The following is a 21,981-nucleotide window of genomic DNA, read 5'->3' on the forward strand; positions in this document are numbered from 1 at the left end:
TTCTTTTTCTGTCCTTATCCCTAAAATCTTCTCTTTCTTCGGAACATCTTATATAATCTCTTCAGAGAGCAAAAGTCACAAATTGTTGGCCAGAATGCTGAATCTAGTCTACAGAATTGTTTGACTCATACCATACTGTGTTATAAAATGTTTAATTGTTGCTGACTTTGTTTAATCTGTCAGTTTTTAAAACCACTTTATTGAGGCATAACCGACATACAAAAAGCTGTACGTATTTAATGTATAGAATTTGATGAATTTGAAGGTAAGTATATAACTGTGGAACCATCACCATAACCAATGTGATAAAAGTATCCATCATCTCCAAGTTTCTTCCCCTCTTTGTGATAAGACACTTAGCATAAGATTTACTCTCTTAGCAAAGTTTTAAGTATACTGTACAGTGTCGTTAACTATAGGCTCTGTGCTGTTCACTAGGTCTCTAGTATTTATTTCTAGCATAACTGAAACTTTGCACCCTTTGACTAACACCTCCCTGTTTCCCTCTCTCCCATCACTTGTAACCGCTATTTTATTCTTTGTTTCTATGAGTCTGACTATTTTAGATTCCTCATATACATGGGGTCATACAGTATTGGTTCTTCAATGTCTGGCTAATTTCACTTAGCATAAATGCCCTCCAAGTTCATCATGTTGTCACAAACGAAAGGATTTCCTTCTTTTTAAAGGCCGAACAATATTCTATTGTACGTATATACAACACAGTCTTTACCCATTTATCCATAATTAGATATTTAGGTTGCTTCTATGTCTTGGCTATTGTAAATAATGCTGCAATAAACATGGGGATACAGATATCTCTTTAAGGTCCTGATTTCAATTCCATTGGACATATACCCAGAAGTGGGATTGCTGGATCATATGGTAATTTTATTTTTAAGTTTTTGAGGAACCTCTGTACTGTTTCCATAGTGGCTGTACCAATTTGCAGTCCTGCAAATAGTGTATGAGGGCTCGTTTTTCTCCATATCCTTGCCAACAATTATTATTATTTTTTTAATATAATAGTCATTCTAATAGGTGCGAGATGATATCTCTTTGGGGTTTTAACTTGTATTTCCTTAATGATTGGAGATGTTGAGCATCTTTTTTTTGTTGTTGTTATGGCTACAGCACCTGGTCTTCCTAGGTGGTCTCCCATCCAAGTAGTAATCTGGCCCGACTCTGCTTAGATTCCAAGATCATACGGGATCAGGCATGTTTAGGGTGGTATGGCCATAGACCGAGCATCTTTTCATATATCTATAGGTCATTGCATGTCTTCTTTAGAGAAATGTCTATTTTATTCCTTTGCCCATTTTTTAATCAGGTTATTTGTTTTGTTTGTTTTTGCTAATGATTTATAGGAGTTCTTTATATATTTTATATATTAACTCTTTATCAGATATATAGTTTACAAATATTTTTCCCATTCCAGTTAACACTTTAAAAAATAAGTAGAACCCACAGAAACATGTAATTCTGAGACCGTTGAAAGATTGGAGGACCTGTTAACATTGAGCCAACTTACTTTTTTGCAAATCTCCTCATCTTTAGGAGAAGGCATGCCTTTTCCAATTCAACCAACTCCCTGCCTAAAGTGCTTCACTTCCAGTCCTACCAGGCATTTATGATTTTGTCTTCTTAGCTGAGAATACTAACTGAAAAAAATCCGAGGACCAGAATGTGGAAGAGCCTTACTACATCCATAAAACTTGGAATGGCAGAATACAGGCAGACAAGCCAAACAATATAACGTATGTATTCATATTATATTAGGGAAATGCAAACAGATGGACATATAGTTAAATGTGAACAAGAAAAACTACAGGCTTTGAATAAGATCATTTCTGATTTATAACACTAACCAGGTGATAATTTAATAATGCACATGTTCAAAAGAAAAATCCGTGTGATAACTACAAGCTGTCAATTTCTTAAGAAGTCAGCATTACTGAGATGGATTAGAAAGACATGTGTCCTCACAGAGATTCCAGTCTAATAAAGAGAGGAGATGGTGTGTGGAATCCTCATAAGCAAATGATTCATTAAAGCAACAATTACAAAAAGTGATAAGGGTTATAAGTTCAAGGTACTTGGTCATTTGTAGGAAGGTAAGTTAACAAATTTACAGGAAAATTTCTCATAAGAAGTTGCATGTCAGCAACAACCTGAGGGATATGAGTCCCAGCCAGGTGAAGAGGTAGCCAATGCTGGTTTCAGGAAGAGGAACGGTATGTGCAAAGGCACAATGAAAGGTGAGATAAATCCTGATGCTTAAAATGACTTAGAAATTGTTCAATATGGTTGCAGCATGGAATTTCAAGGGATATAAGGAAAAAGCAAATTAGGCTCAAAAAAGTAACCAAGTGAATGGAGACATGATTTTATAAACTATGTTAAAGAGTTTGGACTTATGTAAAGGGTTGTTGGCCCCCCACTGAAATGTTTTATTGTGGACAAAATATTCTTTTTTTTTGGTGTGTTGAGAAATCACATGACTCCTATGAAATCTAGTTTCTCTATCTTTAAAGTGGAATAATGTCATATATCCTGCTTGCCTCTTGGATTAGTATGAAGATCAAATAATATAAGATATGCTAAAGTTAAGCAAACTCTAAAATACAAGTAGACCTTGTATTGGAAAATTCATTTAATGCTTCAGCTATTTTTGTAAGTAAGTGAGCAGGATCTCTGATAGGTAACTAAATTTTATTATGTAAGACAATAGTAGTAAAGTATAATATATATCAGTTACTAGCAAATATTCAGTTAAGAGAAAGATATGATACAGAAAACAAGTATTAGGGTAGAAAAATGTGATGGATGCGACAGTTGTTAAAAATAACTTTTAGTTAACCTTTTCTCTCATTATATTGTTTCTCCTATTGGGTGTTAAAGATATTTGTCATGTTTTCTTTTCAAGCAACCATTCTATGTTTCAGGAATATAAATTCTGTCTTCAGCAGAAGGCAGAAGCTCACTCCCCCTGCCTCCTTCAGGGTCAGCATATGATCTATCAGAGTGTGATCTATCAGTATGTGATCCATCAGCATATGAACCATCAGCGTGTGATCTATCAGTGTGTCATCCATCAGAGTGTGATCCACCAGTATGTGACTAGGCTTCGACACTTACGTGCTCCAATGTGAGACTTTAGTTTGGAAAGAAATGGCTGAAGACAGAGGTGCCAGGCAGAAATGATTCTTGCCAGGATGGTGTGTTAACACTCTGTTCTTAAAGAAGCAGTGTCAGAGGTCCTAGGGGTAACATCCTGTGTCCAGCACCTCTATGGTAAGGTGTTGTACTCATGAACAGCAGTGGCAGTAAAGTTCCCTGTGGAAAGTCAGGTGATACACTTTATATGTGGTTCCTGCATGCATGGCTTTTAAGCCCGATTCCCTGTCCTTTGGAGAGGCTCAGAGCTACTGATATCATTAAATTACTTTTTCTTACACAAGTAAGAGTGGATTTCATTGTTTGCAACTAACATGGCTGATATGTGTGTCGAAATAAAACTATGATTTTTATCCTGAGGTAGCTACCTTTTTAGTTTTATTCCTTTATTGTACTTGGTAAGTAGGACGTGAAAACAGTGAAGGTGAGAGTGTAAATGTGGAACAAAAGAGGAGAAAGATATGGATTTCCATACCATATCCTCAAAGTAAAGTAAAAGAAAACTTTTTAAATTAACAACCTCGAAACTTAAATATGAATTATTAACACAATTTCTTGTGTGATCCTTGAATACTTCTACAGAAATTTGTTTGTAAAGCTTTATTCTATGATCTCAGTAAAGTTTTACAGTGATTAAAAATGTACATTTTATAATAGGAAGTCTGGGTCCACATTATTGCTCCTTAGGTTATTAACTAATTACTCCTTAAAAAAATATTTAATCTTTGCATGCACCATTCCCTTTGTCTGTAAAATAAAATACAAATGCCCAGTGAGAACATTTTCAACACACCTAGCACAATGATTTGCACAGGACAGACACTCAAGAGTTGCTGGTAATATCATAAAAAATAAAAACACTTTGTTGAACTAGAAAAGTATTTTAAGGATGAGAAATGAAGCAGTGGGTACTAGTACTCTGGATTCTTGAGCTATGATGGGAGTACAGTATTAGAAGGCCTTAAAAATTCAAAGAGAACAAAGACTAGTCTAAGATAAAGAAGTATATTTTATTTTAATCCTCACATTTGAAGTAGGAGGCAGGAAGGGTTAATAAAGGTTCAAGTTCTACTTCAAACAGTCCCTGTCTATTTTACTGGATGCCAGGGATGGCCAGAGAGCCCTATCTTCTCCCTCTTCATATATATTCTCCTTCCTTCTTTATTCTAAGTTATAGATTGGTGTTTCTTTGTGCTTGTATATACACATATGGTATTTATGTATTGAACAAAAGAGTTCAAAATGAAAATAGTTGCAATAAGTCTATAATATTTAGGGGAGCTAACTTTTATCGATTCCTTTCTTCATTTTTCAACATCCTAGATCATGTCTTTAATTTTGGAATATAGGAGTACATACTAGGTAGCCTCTGCAGCTGCTTTATTCTCTAACTATTCACTGAATACACCACTAGTGTTTGTTCAGTCCTATACCAGTGCTCCAAGAGTTGCAGGAAATAAACAAAAGGACGTTCACAGCCTCCTGGATATGGCTAGTTTCTATTTTTTCATTTATTCTTTTTGCTTCTTCTTTTTGGATTCTCTTCTTTCCACTCCATCCCTTAATTAGCTGGCTTCATGGTAGCCTCTACTTCTACATAATGAATTGCTAAATGACTGGAGTAATATTGATATAATGGCATATATTATTTCTCTTTTCTCTGTGGGATGCATGTACAAGTCTCAAACAGAATATAACTGTGGCTATATGCAGAGTGATAAATAAGCAGGACATGAGTATAAACCTGAGAAACTATTGCTACTGGTGAAAAAAAAACAACTTTAAAAACCATCACCATGCATCAATTTTTAAAATGTAGCTCATGTTTAAACATTTATTTGTTTCAAATGAATAATGAAAGGCAGTTCTATCTCCCCCAAACCAAAATTAAGTAGCACTGAAATTCCTTTTCATAGAGAAATATATTTCAAAATTAGGTATTTGGAAAGATACAGACACGGCTTGCAACTATGAAAACAAGATCAAAACATTTTGATGCCCTTTTTCCACTTCAGTAGGACATTACCTACACAAGGCTTCTCTCTAGAGTAATGATTTTGCCTCCCTGCAAAGGTACTTTTTTATCCCATATTCAGAAGGTCATATCGAGTCTTTAGTTGCACAGAGCTCCACTCCTATTAATTTAAAATAGGGGCTTCAGAGGTTCACGTACAGAAAAATTTGCTCCTTAAGACGTAAGTGCTACCAAAATCTCACTTGAAGGAACAAATATATATATAGGTTTGAGACAAATTATTTATATAGTTAATCTTCTTCACTAATAAGAAAAAGAAAAGCTTAGGACAGAAGTTAATATATATTTTGCTTAAACACAATTCAGGTTACCTTCCTGTTTTAGTAATAGGGTGTTTTGTTTTGTTTTTTTTTGATCCGGTATTGTTATTTTTATCATCATCATCATCATCATCATCATCATCATCATCATCATCTTGTTAAGCTATCTAGCAGACATAAAAGGTTATTCGCCCGTGGCTGTCTCATTTTTAGGAGACTATTGAGCATTCATGGAAAAGAATGAAAGAAATCTGGGTGAAGATGCAGGTGCACTAATAAATGGGTGGTCTTTGGATTACAGTATTTATGTGTACTATGGCAAAGCTGAACAGAAACCTAAATGTTATACATACAAAGTGGTACAACAAGAACATCTGTGTTGGGGGGATTGAACTGGCATGGCTAACACCTCCAGTGCCAGGTGCAAAGGAAATTTCAATACAGCTTGAGTAATCTTGACTGCTATCATCTGCTTGCATCAGATTATCCCCTATGTTCCTAGGCCACCACTATCCATTAGAGTATTTATATGATACATCTGGTGGTGCAATGGCCAAGCAAGAAGTAACGATGCCTCTATTACCGGGGGCAAATGCCTGTCTCTTTTACTCAACAAAAAGGCAAATAGGAATTCTTTTCAGGCCCAAGGGCAGCCAGCCAATTCTATGAGACTGATTAGCAGATAGTACTTCAGAAAGATGTCCGCTTTGTCTTTTCAGATTAGTTAGATACATATCCAAGTGCATAATCTGGAGAAGGTTAACTCTTGAGTTTAAAATTCTGTCTCTAAATATTGGCAGCAGGAAAAGATCAGAGTTTTAATATGTTGCAAGAATTATAATAAAGTTTTAATATGACTTGGATCAATCCAAAATCTCAACATCTATCTGATTTTCAGATTAACCAGTGTGGTAGAATGAGACTAGTAGAGATCATCCTTCCAGTAGTCACCATAATATAAAGCTTCAAAAAATCAACAACTCGTTCTACACAGAGATTATACATCCCTCTTCAAATCTCCAAATCTCCTGTGCCCTCAAGAAATGGCAATGCCACCAGCTGCAGAGAAACTTGAAGTCATCAAATGGGTACTATTTCAACATTCCACCATCTTGGACCCTAGACAAATAAGCACCCACATTTCTCCCTTTGCTTCTGCTTCCTGTTACAATAGATTTGTAGGCTCTTTATAAAGCTAGCCCATCTCCTTCTGCTTTATAGCCTCACATTTTCTTGATTTTTCACATACTCTCCCTCTCCATTGGACCTTTGCCATCCGAATCTTAACCTGTTCAGGATTCTCTCCTTTACCCTTTTATGAGTGCTCTGTTTACCTGCCATGATTACCTTCACGATTGCTCACCTCTTTCTTAACCAACCACCTTTACAAGTTTCTTACTTTGTTCCCCTCCTACCTACTTCTCAAACCATTGAAATCTGGCTTCTCTCCTTAACATTTCCTTAAAATTCATCATATTAATTTCATAAGTCATGTCCCTTCATGCAGCTAAAATCATCATCCTCATAGATATTTCTGTAGCATTTGACATATGTGACCACTACTTCTACATGTAGTATCTTCCCTTAGCCTTTGCTTTGTGACACTCTTATTTTCTTCCTCCTATATTTCTGGCCACTTATTCCTAGTTTCCTTTTCTCTCTCTTTTCCCTCTAACAATTAAAAAATGTAATTCTGTAGGGCTTTGTCTGGGTCCTTTTTTTCTGCTATACTCTTTCATTGCCAACATGGCTTTAGTTACCACCATTTCACTGATGAACCACCGATTTTAATCTTGCCTTTTAAGATTCAGGCCCCAACAACTGTTCATCCAACATCTGCATTTGAATGACTCATAAGTACTTCAAAACTAACAATTCTGAAGTTAATTCATTATTCTCCTTCCCTCCTCCACAAATATCTATCCCTTTTCTAAAGTTCTCAATCTTTCCAAATGTCACTACTAGCCACCTAACTGATTAAGCCAGATAACATGTCATCTTTGACATCTGTCTTTCTCTTTTCCCAAATCTATCAAATACCAAGATTTGCCAATTTACTTTGAAAAATTAAAGAAGTCATACATATTCATTTTATAAAATACGGCAAAGATGTCCTTTCACTTCACTATCAATCCTTGTCCATCTTTTCTTTCTCTATTCAAAGGTAAAATTAATTACAAGTATGGTGTATATTCATCTAATGTTTTTGTCTAGTCTTATATGTACCAATATGTGTACTAATTCAATTTAAAATCTATGGATGTCTGTCAATTTTTACCAAAAAAAGTGGTAACATACTCTGTAATTTGGTTTATTCATACAAAAACATATCCTGAAAAACTATTTTTGTATACAGTTGACCCTTGAACAACATGGTATTGAACTGTACATGTTTACATAGAGTAATTATTTTTTTCATTTTTTCTCGATTCTCTAACTATCTGTACTGTTTTCCATCTGTGGTTGGGATTCCAAATGCAAAAAGCTAACTGTATGCATTGATCTACACCATTTTATATGGGGCACTTGAGTTTCCATGGATTTTGGTATTCGAGGAGGATTCTGAAACCAATTCCCTCTGAATACTGAGGATAGCTAAGTTTTTGGGGAGTCAAAAGTTACATGTGGATTTTTGGGTGGATAGGGGTTGATGCCCCTAACCCCCATGTCAAAGGTCAACTGTATATAGATTTATCCCATTTTAATTAATGCACACAATACCACAGTCTAAATATCCCACTGTTAGATTGTTTTCTATTTGAAGCTAGGCTTCTCCTTTTTTTATATTACAATGCTGTAATGAGTATCTTTATACAAGCATACCTCAGAGATATTATGGGTTCGGTTCCAGACCACTTCAATAAAGCAAGTAGCGTAATGAAGCCAGTAGTAATCTTTTTGCTGGTGGAGAGTTTTGCCTTCAATTTGTAAAAAAAATCCAACATCTGTGAAGTGCAATAAAGTGAAGTGCACTAAAACGAGGTATGCCTGTACACAGCTCCTTACATAAGTGTTTCTCAAGGTTGAGAAATATAATTTTAGAAGATATTGCTAGATTATACTCACAAGTAGTGTCGCGAGACAATTCTCCATGGATTTTTCACATTTCTGTATGTCTGGCAAGTAAGGTTTTGGCTGTCCTTGTTCTGCACTATCATTTCAATGATGCATAGTGAATAGTCTTGGAAGAGAAGGTGTCTTCCTCCAGAGCAAAAGGAAGGCATATTTACTATACTGTATAATAATTTTCCCCTAAGCTCAGAGTTCTTCCCCTATAATACAACCCATTGCATGGGTAGACGTTACATGGCCCTCTTTGTGTTATCCTGTGGGAATCAGGACTTGGGGAACCGGTGCAAGAAGGCTGATTTTCTGGTCACTGTTATTGTATTGAGTAATAAACTATACATGATCTCTAACCAGGATTCTTACGTCTTCTGCCAGCATTCATGAAAGTATGGCAATAGCCATACAGTTTATATTCTCACCATTAGAGTATGGAAGATATAATCTCCCCTACATTATAACCAATTATCAACAATAACTTTTCTTTTGTTTCTAATAAAATAGGAGGAAAATTATATCTTATCGTTTTAGTTTGCATTTCCCTGGTTATTAGTACAGTCAGGTTGTACACGTTTCTTTCTCCTCGCCCTTCTCCATTTGCTCCTTCCTCATACTCTTTTTTTCTTTTTTTACTTTTTTTTTTTATCTCTGATATCACCATCTGAGTCCAACACAACTTCAGCTTCCTAACTGGTAACCCCCGCAATTTACTCTATCTCTATCAAATGCAGATCTGATCACATATCTTCCTTGTTTAAAAACACTTAGTCTTTCTGATTATCCTTAGGATGAAACTCCAAATCCTTGACAGGACTTACACAACCCCATATTATCTTATTCTTTCTCACATCTCTATCTCTGTCTGTTGCCATTCTCCCCTTCATTTTCTACAGTAAACAGAGCCGTTCACTTTCTTGAATAAGTCATACGCTTGTTTTGGGGGTATTCATTCATTTATGAAATTGAATTCCATGCACTATTTCAAATTTTCAAATTCATGTTTTCAAAGAAATTTATTATTATTTCATGTTTTGGAAATAAATTTTGAAAAATCCATGTGTTTTGGCTGTGCACTGTGGGACAAATAAAAGTAAAGGAAAAATATGGAAATGCCATATATGGCTTTTATTTCTGGGTAATGGGATAGTTACGTATTTTTCATTACAGTTACTTTAATTTTCCACATTCTTCCTTTTCCTGAAAGAAACATTGTACTCTATTAGCTAGAAAATTTATTTCTAAAAATGTTGTCCTTTTATCTCTATTCTGATTTCCTCTTTCACATAATTATAACAAAACAAATATTAAAGTTTCAAATGTAGTGCCCAATTCTACCTGCAGGAAGGTAGCACAATTTTGAAAACACTGAGAGAAGATTAAGTACATTAATTCCTTCTCTGACCTCACCTAAACTAACTTCAGATGAGTAAGAGCTAAGAAAATATGGCATGAGTTGAGAGGAAATTTTGTTGACCGTTTCACAGATTTTAGAGTCACACAGTACTGTCTTGGCTTCCATTTACATCTCCCTCCCTCTTGCAATCCTCTGATCCTCCTCCCACTCAACATTTAATAAGCACTATCTGCATGCCAGGATGCTGCTAAGGGAGTCAAAGGAGTTCAAAGAGAAATAGAGTTTATCTACAAAGACCTACCCTCATCATAGTGGTGGATGATAAGACAAAAACATGAAGGCAATGATTATAACTGGAGGTAGCATTTGAGTGGTGTTTTGAGGAAAATGTTAACATTTGCTTGATGGCTGAGGGATGCAGTGAGATTTTCATGCAGGGAGAACAAGAATATTGCAAGTTAGGGCAAATATAAACAATTCTATAAGAGAGAAAATTGCAGTATAGTTATGCATGCGTGACAAGATAACCATCTTGACAGATTTAGGGGAAAAATTAGTTTCAGGGACACATTTCTCTCAAGGGTAAAATATGGATAATATATTAAAAGCACATCACAAAGTGTAGGGTCCCATAGTAAGCATATTAGTCACTCACCCTCTTCCATCTCTTATATGCACATTCCCTTTATTTCAAGTTTCATATGCATGCAGATGAGACCAGAAAATTATGATTGTAATAATTAAAATAATAATTAGCACTAAAATTTTGATAATTTAATAAGTACACTTAGTATACAACTGTTTTATATATTTTATCTCATTTAATCCTCAAATAATCTCATAAAGTGGGTAATAGTATTATCTCGATTTTATAGATGAGGAAACTGAGATACAGAGTTAACTAAACGGCCTAATTAATTAACGGTGAAGCTAGGATTTGCAAGCAAGCGTTATGATTTTGTATTTGAGCTCTTATCTAATATGTTTACTATTAATGTTACTTCTCCATCCACTGAAATCACATACACGTATGTGGAAAAAAATGACTTGAAAGGCATGTACTTTAATCACCAAAGTCAAACATTTTAAAACATATCTATTTATTCAATGTTAAGCTTATTTCCCTCTAACCACGTCCATATGGCCTGTATAGTACTTCTTTAAGCAGATTGATTTTCAGATTCACTAACAAATAGTTACCAAGTTCTTACTATGTGCCAAGCCTTATGCTAAGACTTTAAAACTGTTGATAGCAAGTTGATACCCTTCTTGCCTTCCAGGAGTTTACTGTTTAAAGAGGATAACAGATTTAAAACAAAAACTAAGATACATAATTGTAAATTATAATGAATGCTATGTAAGGAATAAAAAATATGCCATGATGAAAAAGAATAATAAAAGGACATAATTTTGATTTCTCAAAAAAGCTTTTTAACCTGGTCAGATGCTGGAGGTAAGGAATGTACATAAGAAATAAAATGACACAGGTAAAATATGGGTGAATGTTACTCAAATCTCAGCCATGCCCAAGGTTTTCTTTTTCTTTTTTTGACTTCTTAAGGTCATACTAGTGAATCATTCTATCATGAGTAGTAAATTTGATTTAAAATATTACTAACCCTATACAAAATGAAAAAAGGTTATGACCCTTGACAGCAAGTTACACTCCCAAAGCAGTTGATTCTCTACCATTCTCTTTTTTTCTCCACTTTCCTTTTCCTCCTTTCATCTACTGAGGTCTAGGTGGTGAAAACTCCATTGCATATAACCCGATGGCCCTGCCCCTACTGTTGTAATATAAGTCCCTTTGTAAACAAACCCTTCTCAGATTATCCTGAGTGTTTAATCTGTTTCTTATTAGGACTCTTACTTAAATGTTGAATTTCATTTGGCTTTGAAATAAACTAAGTTTTATGTGGTAGAGTAGATTCATATAAACACACAGATATACCTTACCAGACAAAGCTTTGTGTTCATAAGACTGCAGTCTTCAAAAATAATTTGAGAGAAAAGAGTAATCATCTAAAAAAGTTATAAATCATGATCAAGATTATACTATGTGGGTCAACACTGAAACCATCTCGCAAAACCACTCAATAGTTAAATAAAAATATCACTAATAAAAAAAATAGTAAAAACCACAATGGTATTTGCTCAACTTCATAGGTGAATTTGTTGGTGGTCTGAGATGTCTGCCAACAAAAGCTCTTTCTGTGCTGTGAACTGACCAAAGGCCAATGCTAATGGGAATGAAAACTCGATTCGCTTTGTAAGCAGCTCTTACCCATAATGAGTAAGAGATGGTTCGAATGAAGATAAGAGAAAGCTGATCGTACTTTTTTCCATTTATAGACTTTCTAGACTAAAATATTATATTATAACCCTTGAGGGAGAAGCTAAGCCACCATTCCTGGGACAACAATTTTAAAGTGTTGTCCATTTAAAGTGTACAATTCAGAGTTTTTCAGCATATTCATAGATCTCTGCATTACCACAGTAAATTTTAGAATACTTTTCATTCTCTCTAAAAGATACCCCATATATCCTTTAGATATTATCCCTTATTATCTAATCCCCCAGTCCTACTATCTGTCAATCTGTCAATCCCCCATCCTACTATCTCCCCAGCAACTACTAATCAATCTACTTTCCATACCTATAAATTTACCTATTCTAGATATTTCATATAAATAGAATCATATAATATATGATCTTTTGTGACTTGCTTCTTTCACTTAGTATATTACTTTTAAGCTTTATCTATGTTTTCGCATGTTCTTAATACTGCATTTTTTATGGCTAAATAGTATTCCATTGTATAAATATACTATATTTTGGTTATCTATTCCCCTATTTATGTAAATTTTGGGTCACAACTTTTGGTTATTATAAATAGACATGAATGTACAAGTCTTTGTGTGAACATATGCTTTCACTTCTCTTAGACATTTACCTAGGAGTAAAATTGCTAGGTCATATGCAAACTCTATGTTTAACTATTTGAGGAATCACCAGACTCTTTTCTGAAGTGGCAGCACCATTTTACAGTCCAACCAGAAAGGTGTAAGGGTTATGATTTCTCCACATCCTCATCAACACTTATTATCATCTGACTTTTCGATTCTAGCTATCTTAGTGGGTATAGAGTGGTATTTCATTGTGGTTTTGATTTGCATTTCCCTGATGAGGAATGACATGAAGCACCTTTGCATGTCCTTATTGGCCATTGTATATCCCTTTGGAGAAATATCCATTCAGAACCTTTGCCCGGTTTGAATTGGATTACTTATTTTTCTGTCATTGAGATGTAAGAGTTTTTTATATATGGTAGATACAAGCCTCTTATCAGATCTATGATTCACAATTATTTTCTCTCATCTATGTGTTGTCTTTTCACTTTCTTAATAGTGTCCTTTGAAGCACAAGTTTTTAATTTTGATAAAGTCCAATTTATATATTGTTTTCTTTTGTGGGACATGCTACTGGTATTATATATAAGAATCCAGTGCTGAATCAAGTAATCAAGATTTACTCTCTCTAAGTACTAAGTAAACCTCCACTTTAGCATCTGAGTGTTCAACTGATGGAGGAGAGAACAGTTTTAGTAGATTTTTTCAAATATTTCTTAATTTACATATTATATGACCTATGTTTACCTTTCTTAGAACCATTTCCAGAGACTTATAATTTTTAAAGCAATTTTTACCAGTTTTACTAGGGAGTAGGTCCACAGAGCTCAGTGTGGTATCATGCTGAAAGTAAAATTTCAACTTTTTCTTTTCTTTTTTTGGCTAGGAGTTGGGGGCTGGATTTACATAATCCAGCCACATGTATTACTTGAAGGTTTGTACTCTGGTTTATAGGTTTGATGCAGATAAGGCCATAGAACCAAACGGTTTTTATATGCAGACATTAAAAAAGACAGTGACCAGTAGAACACTGTGATGAATTAACTAGGATCAGTTTAGCTAATGACATAGACAGTCATATAATCTCAAAAGAGGGATCAGTATAAATCAAGACAACAATAAAAATGAGTGGATTAAATAAGAGCACAATATTTTGCTTTTTTTTATAATACAAAGCCTGAAAGTTATTCTCTAAAGTCAGCTAGTTCATGCATATAAAATGTGCTATTGTTATATAAAAGGAATTTACTTGTTTTATTTTAGCAGAAAAATTCAAGCTTTTTAATGTTATAATTAATTTCTTTAAAATGAATTATAAAAATATTACTCTTTTTCATACTTAATGCAATTTTTTTTTATTTTTCCCTCTCCATGAATCATTGATTTTATAGTTTTCAGACTAGTTACTAAATTTCAATTTGAAATATCCAAAGGTCAAGTTATTACTTGGCTACATGATTCCAAGGATTGAGAAAATATCTAATCACATCATAAATAATCTTTTTGAATCCCAACACAGTATAATAGAAATGAAATACATAAAAATAAATTCAGACGTGCAGACAGAAACATATCAAAAATTATTACAAATAGTTGAATTTTAGAGAAAAATGCTATTACAAATATGTAATCCCTAGTTACTTGTTTTTCCTCAAATTCTTAGATTTAAAGACAGATTCCTTAATTATTTCTGACCTAATACGAAACACCATCTAGCAAGTGCATGTTAAGAGGATTATATGTAAGCAAAATATATTTTTTCTCTTTCTGACTTTAAGACTATTTAAAAGCATGTACATTATTTATGTTTAAAATGTGAATTACAACCAAACTGATAAAGAGAAAATATGGTTTTTAGTATCCATTTTTAAATTAAAGCAATTATACATTTAACTATTTTAATTGTCATTCTATAATTTCTCTTTTAAATTTTAGCCTCATGACAGTTCCTTTAAAAAAAAAGATTTTAAATTGAGAGTTCATGGAGGAAATGATAAAGGAAACATTTTTATAATTATGACATATACATATATCAAACTGAATCACATAATTCATCAAATCTGTGTCGGCCAAGTTTTCCAAATAATTAGCAAATATTTATCAATATCTGGTATAACTTGTTTTACTTATTCTACATGAAATGACTCATATGTGAAAAATATAATATGGCATTGGAATCAATGCCTACGATTATTTTTTTAGATGAGGTGTTTCTGCTGTTTTTTGACATTTACATAGAATCATACATTTACATGATATAAACTTTAAAGATAGGAGCTAATAGGTTATGTGGTTAATAATTTTTTTTCATTTTAAAAATAAGAAAGCTGAGATCTAAAATGTTATATATCGTATCTATGGGCCTACGGCTATTTAGTGAGAAGTCCCGGGTTAGACTACAGGTTGCCAAAGGCTTGGTCCATTCTACTTTGGACCTTATTGTGCTTCTTTCATAATCCTGATGAACTTTTATCCAGAAAAATCTCACTTTTGAGGGTGCAAAATCTATATAGTTAGCCCATTCAGACACACTATACTGGACATTGAAACTAGACTCACACTTTGGAAAGTTCCTTTTTCTTAAATTTTCACTCAAACAATCATAGCAGCTAAGTATGTGAGTTTTAAAATATGTCCCAAATATGTAAGCTACTAGAGAAATTTATGAGCAAATAGCCAAACAAAACTAGCGAATGAAAATAAAAAGAATAGACATAATAAATGTAACCAAAAAAGATTCTCTAAAGTCAATTACCAGGAAATAAGAATTAACTAAATTTCCATTTTGAATATGGAACAAGTAAGGCTCATTGGGTTCTAACTTGATAAAATTACACAAGAAGGAAGAGAGAGAAAGGAGGAGTCACGGAGTTGGGAAAAAAAATCCATATTTTGTTTATTGGTCTAATCCTTTAACCCAGACTATATGAAAAATATGCAAATACTAAAAGAATGAAACAAGGGTATATAATTATATATACATTTCTCATATATCTATGTTACATTTATCCATCATTTCATTAAAACAGAAAACAGTAGGATAAATAATAAGACACCTAAAATTTGAAATACTGTTAAAGTTTAATTTACTCTCTTTCATCTCCTGCATACAAGATCACATCTGTCTTTAGAATTCTGGATGACTATGTATGCCATTGGAAAATATGAAATAAAATAGTTTAGGTTGTTAGGTTGTGTTGCTGTTAGGTTTTTAGGTAATGTCTGCCAAGAATATGATCAATTATGCATTTATTAACAAAGGTTTATGCTGAACTAACTACTGTATAAAGTGGTTTAACCACTCAATCTTTAGACTCAGAGAATTTCTGGCTTTTAAGACAGGGTTATTATGTTATTAGCCTCTATGGCTCACTAATTCTAGTGAAGATAGCATTCTTTATAATTTATTTTTATTTTGTTTTCCAACTGAGGCCTGTTTGCTGTGTAGACCACTGGACAGAAACAGTTGCAATGCATGCTATTGATTATTTCCTCAATTTGAAGGAAATGGAGGCTGACAACACTAAAGGACAAAGACTAAGTTGTTGCTAGACATACTCTGGCAGAGGCCACATCCCATTGCTCTATGTTAATCCAGAAAATGCATTTGCTGTTATTTTAATATTGTAACTCAAGTGTCCTGTCTGTTGTGATAGGAAGTTTTACCTCATTATTGTTTTTGAAAAAACAAAGACTCTAATTTGAAAAGTCACTACATTTAGTATTAGTTTGAAAACATGTAGAGGGTTATGTTGATTGCACATATGTGTGCACACAGGCACAGAGTATAATTCTACATTGAGTGTATCATGATGATGGCTATCCAGACAGTTCTACACACAAAGCAAAGCGGTTTTGCCTTAATGGTGGATGTGAGCAAATGTGAAACTGGCAGACGATTTTGCCCTTTGTGACAATCAGAGAAATCAAAGAAAGAACAATAGATTTTCAAAGACAAATAGCACTCAACCTCTGCCACTGTATGTAATATATTAAACATTTTTTAAAAACTTATATTCTGTTTCAAAACCCATTACTTCTGTAACCAATGAAGAGGACTATCTGGCATCTTTTGTTCCCTCCTTCTCTGTGTGTGCGTGTAGGTGTGTGTATGTGTGTGTGTGTTAAAAGACCTTCCTACAAATGATGACAATAAATTAAAAAGAAAAGCATTTTTAATTACTTATAGTAAATTTGACCAAAGAAATTTCATAAAGAATATGATCAGGTAGTACTGAAATTACATATATGTATATATATTTAAAATATTATAATATACATACACACATGTATATTTTTTGGAATAATAAAGTTGAAAAGAAACTTAGAGATCATTTAGTCTGATCCCTACATTTTAAAAAAGAAAAAAACAAGGTATGTGTAAAAGTGTAACTTTATGTTGTATATTTCATAAAACAGGGCAGAATAAATTTTATATTACCCAAAATAAATTTAATTATCCTTTATATAAAAACCAGCAGAGTTAATTATTATTAAAAATGTTCTCTGATTTTAATCATTCTACATTATTTTACTTGTATATAAAATTTTATTCATTACTGATATTTACATATGTAGGTGATATATATAGATATGAATATACATAATGTGTATATCTCATTTATTTATTTTATTCTATAAAATTTGCATAATAATAGAGATGCTTAGAAAATTAAGCCATCAAGGAGAGACTCTTTAGGTTAATTTTTAGAGATTATTACTTTATCAATAATTACAATATGTATCTGTCTTTTGTTCAAACTGTTATTCATTCTTGAGAAGCCTCTCTAAGTAAAAAGTTGTTAAATTATTTTAAAACCTTAATTGTAGTGGGAAAAATTATAATATATTTCATCTCAAACCAAGATAACCAAATTTTCACTATTAGAAAATAACATATGAATTGAATAATAGAAAAGTTTATATGTTATAAATGATAATTCAAAAGTAAGTAAATATAATTTGCACATAACATGCAATGTAATGATATTCTATTTTCTGGTCAAAAAAAGTAAAAATGAAAGAATTTCATAGTGAGAGGTGGTTGGTGGAGGAAATATGAGAGTTCTTAGAAACTTCATTCTTGCTGTATCATTTTTTCCCACTATATTAATATATATATTTTTAAGTCATATGGGCTCATGCTTCTCCTGTGTTAAAACTAAACTTAAAGTCAGAGAAATTGGGCAATTTTAGTTTCATATGTAAGGAGGTTAGAAGTTGCAACCTTGTCCTCACAAGTAAAAAGCTGAACAGACTGAAAAATCAAAAACTCCTCTTGAAAAATCAAAAACTCCTCCATAAGAAAGAGGAGGGAATAGCAAACTGTGTCCTCTAAGAATGGAGAGACGGACAGTTAAATACAGGGAGCCCAGGTTTACCAGGTAGAAGCTCAATTTACAAGCAAAAACTGCTGTGGGCATGAGTGCTGGGGTAGGAAAATCTGACCTGTAATTTATGAATTTCTGGAGGCTCAGTGTGGATAACTCTTACAGTCAAAAACTCCAGAGTGACCCAGTTATTGAGCATGCCCACAATATTGTAAGATTTACCTCTAGGAGCTTGACCAGATTTTCACAGTAAATATCAGAGAAAAATCCCTTCAGGCTTCTTTCAAGGGTAAGGAAATATACCAGAGTATTCTGTTCTTTCAAACAAGACTTGTCTTTGGGGGAAACTAACCATACCCTAACTTACTACAGTATTATCATAGTCTAACTGACTTGGGAAGAGAAATATCCAACTCTATCCCATTCTAGCCATCCTGACTCGCTTAAAGAGGGAGGAAAAAACAGAAATACTTGTAAAGTTCACAGTTCAGAGGCATCAGATTACTAAAAGACTGAGACCTACTCACAGACCTAATCATGGGACTATACACTCCGTTCCCCCAACACCTCACCACCACAGTACTAAAGGACTATTACAGCAATTACTTTTACTTGGTACATCATGTACTACTATCAAGACAAATTTACAAGGCACAGAAAAAGGCTAAAAACAAAATTTGAAGAGATAGAGCAAGCATAAGAACCAGATACAGCAGGGATGTTGAAAACAGCAGACCTGGAATTTATAATAACTATGATTAATATGCTAGTGCTCTAACGTAGATGGTATACAAGAATAGAGAATGTAAGCAAGAGATAAAAAAAAAAAACACTAACAAAAATGAAGAATGCCTTTCATGCGTTTATTAGTACATAGGACATGGTGAAGAAAGAATCTCTGAACAAAAACTGAAAAACACATAACAGAATATCCAAGGTCTGTGGTAAAACTATAAAAGGTATAACATATGTGTAATGAGAATAATAGAAGAAAAAAAGGAGAAAGGAACAGAGGAATATTTGAAACAAAAATAACTGAGAATTTCCCCAAATTAATGTCAGAAACCATCTCATAGATTGAGGAAGCCCGGTGAACAAGAAGCAGAATGAATGCCAAAAAAAAAAAAAAAAAAAAAAAAAAACAAACAAAAAAAAAAAAAAAAAAAAAAAAAAACAAAAATACCTATGCATAACATTTTCAAATCGTAGAAAATCAGACAAAGAAAAAATTTCTGAAAGAAGGCAGCAAAAAAAAAAAAATATATCTTACTGAGTAACAAAGATAAGAATCATATCCAACTTTTCCTAAGAAATCATGTATGCAAAAAGAGATTAGATGAAATATTTAGTGTTGAGAGGAAAAAAAAAATCACAAACCTAGAATTCTGTACCCTGCAAAATTACCATTCAAAAGTGAAGGGGAAATAAATATTTACAAGGACAATCAAAAATTGAAAGACATTGTTGCTAATACACCTGCCTTGCAAGAGATATTAAAAGAACTTCTTTAGTGAGAAGGAAAATAATATAGGTCAGAAACTCAGATATACATAAAGACACAGCATGGGAGAAGGAATAAGTGATGTTTTCTTATTCTTAATTGATCTAACAGATAATAGTTTACTCAAGTTAATAATAGCAGCAATGTATTTGATTATGTGTGTTATGTATATAGCATATATATATATACATTTATATACACACATATATGTACACATACATAGTTACTTGCACTACCTGTGAAGTTGTATAGTATCATTTTAAAGTGAACTTTTAGCAATCATTAAATACATTAAAAAAGAAGTATAACATTAAAAAAGAAGTATAACTAATATGCTAAGAATGGAAAAAAAAACATAATTAGATAAAATGCTCATTTAAAACCACAAAAGGCAAAAAAGAGTGGAGAACAAAAGTAAGAAGAACATGGGTAAATAGAAAATACTAATAGATATGGTAGATTAATCCAACTATATCGATAATCAATTTGCTAAGGATCTACATGCACTAATTAAAAGACAGAGATTGTCAGAGTGGAACAAAAACCATGACTCAACTATATGCTGTCTACAAGAAATCTGCTTTAAATAAAAAATATTTAAAGCAAACGGAGAAAAGTATACCATACAAACAACAGTCAAAAAAAAAAAGCAAGAGTGGCTGTATTAATATTAGACAGTGCCAACTTCAAAGCAAGAAAGGTTTTCAGGGATAAAGAAGCACATTACATAATGATAAAGGGATCAATTCTCCAAAAAGACATAACAATTCTTAATGTGTATGCGCCAAATAAAAGAGAATAAAGCTGCAATAGGCAATAACTGATAGAACTGTAAGGAGAAATAAATAAATCCACTATCACAGATGAAGACTTCAATACCTCTCTGAGAAGTGGACAGATCCAGCAAGCAGAAATTCATTAAGGACACAGTTGGACTCAACAATTCCATTAATCAACTGGATATAGTTTGTATCTATAGACTACTTCATTGAACAATAACAGAATACACATTTTTCTCAAGCTCACATGAAATATTCACCAAGATAGACCTGAGCAATAAAACACTTTTTAACAATTAAACAAAAAATCATAATCATATAATATATGCTCTCAGATCACAATGGAATCAAATTAAAAATTAAAACAGAAAGATAACTAAAAAGTTCCAAAATACATGGAGACTAAACACAATATTTCTAAATGACACATGGGACAAAGAAGAACTAAAAACTGAAAAAACAGCTTATAATTTGTGAGATTCAACAAAAGCAGTGCTTAGTGGAAAATTTATAGCATCGAATGCATGTATTACAAAAGAAAGATCTAAAATCAATAATATAAGTTTCCACCTTAGGAAACTAGGAAAAGAACAAATTAAATCAAAGTAAGCAGAAGAAAAGAAATAATATAAATTAGAACAGAAATCAATGAAATTAAAAACAGCAAATCAATAGAGAAAAATCAATGAAACCAAAAGCTGGTTCTTTAAAAAGATCAATAAAATCGATAAACCTCTAGTCAGGCTCACTAAGAAAAAAGAGAGGTCACAAATTAATATCATAAAATGAAAGCGTGAACATCACTGTAGACGCATAAAAATTGAAAAATAATAAAACAGTACTTTGAACAACTTTGTGCTCATATATTTGATAACACAGATAAAATAAACCAATTCTTTGAAAGATACTACAGTGAAAGTGAATTCTACCAAATATTTAGGAGTGAAGTTACACTAATTCTCTACAATTTTTCTTTCAGAAGATACAAGCAAAGGGATACTTCCTAACTTATTCTGAGACCAGCATTATTCTAATATCTAAACTATACAAAGATATTACAAGAAAACTAGACCACTATCTCATAAACATTGAAAAAAAAATCTTCAACAAAGTATTATCAAATTGAATCCAAAAAATAAAACTATGAAAAGAATTATATACCATGACCAAATGGGGTTAATCACACTCATGAAAGGCTGGTTTAACATTTGAAAATCAATTAATATATTCTATCACATCGAAAGAGAAAAAAGACTTAACATGATTATATCAATAGATGCTAAGAATTTGATAAAATCAAACACCTGATAAAAATATTGATAAAAATCCCTAGTAAACTAGGAATACAGGGTAATTTTCTTAACTTTATAATGACCGTTTACAGAAAAACCTGCAGCTAACATCCTATGATGAGAAACTCAAAATTTCCCACTAAGATTAGATATAAGGCAAGGAAGTCTCTCACAACTCCTTGTCAACGTTATACTGAAAGTGCTTACTCATGCAACAAGATAGAAAAAGGAAAATAAGTGTGATAAAATAGTGAATGAAGACAACTGTCTTTTTTCTC

At 32.8% G+C, this 21,981-nt stretch overlaps 1 protein-coding gene and 1 pseudogene across 7 annotated transcripts in view; both read right to left on the reverse strand.

Annotated features, from left to right (window-relative positions):
• DGKB (diacylglycerol kinase beta) overlaps positions 1-21,981 on the reverse strand; it is a 586,550-nt gene that overhangs the window by 46,865 nt on the left and 517,704 nt on the right. The window lies entirely within an intron of this gene.
• LOC112479829 lies at positions 1,126-1,244 on the reverse strand (annotated as a pseudogene).

The sequence above is a fragment of the Pteropus alecto genome, unplaced genomic scaffold (genome assembly GCF_000325575.1).
Source record: "Pteropus alecto unplaced genomic scaffold, ASM32557v1 scaffold21, whole genome shotgun sequence".
Taxonomy (NCBI): domain Eukaryota; kingdom Metazoa; phylum Chordata; class Mammalia; order Chiroptera; family Pteropodidae; genus Pteropus; species Pteropus alecto.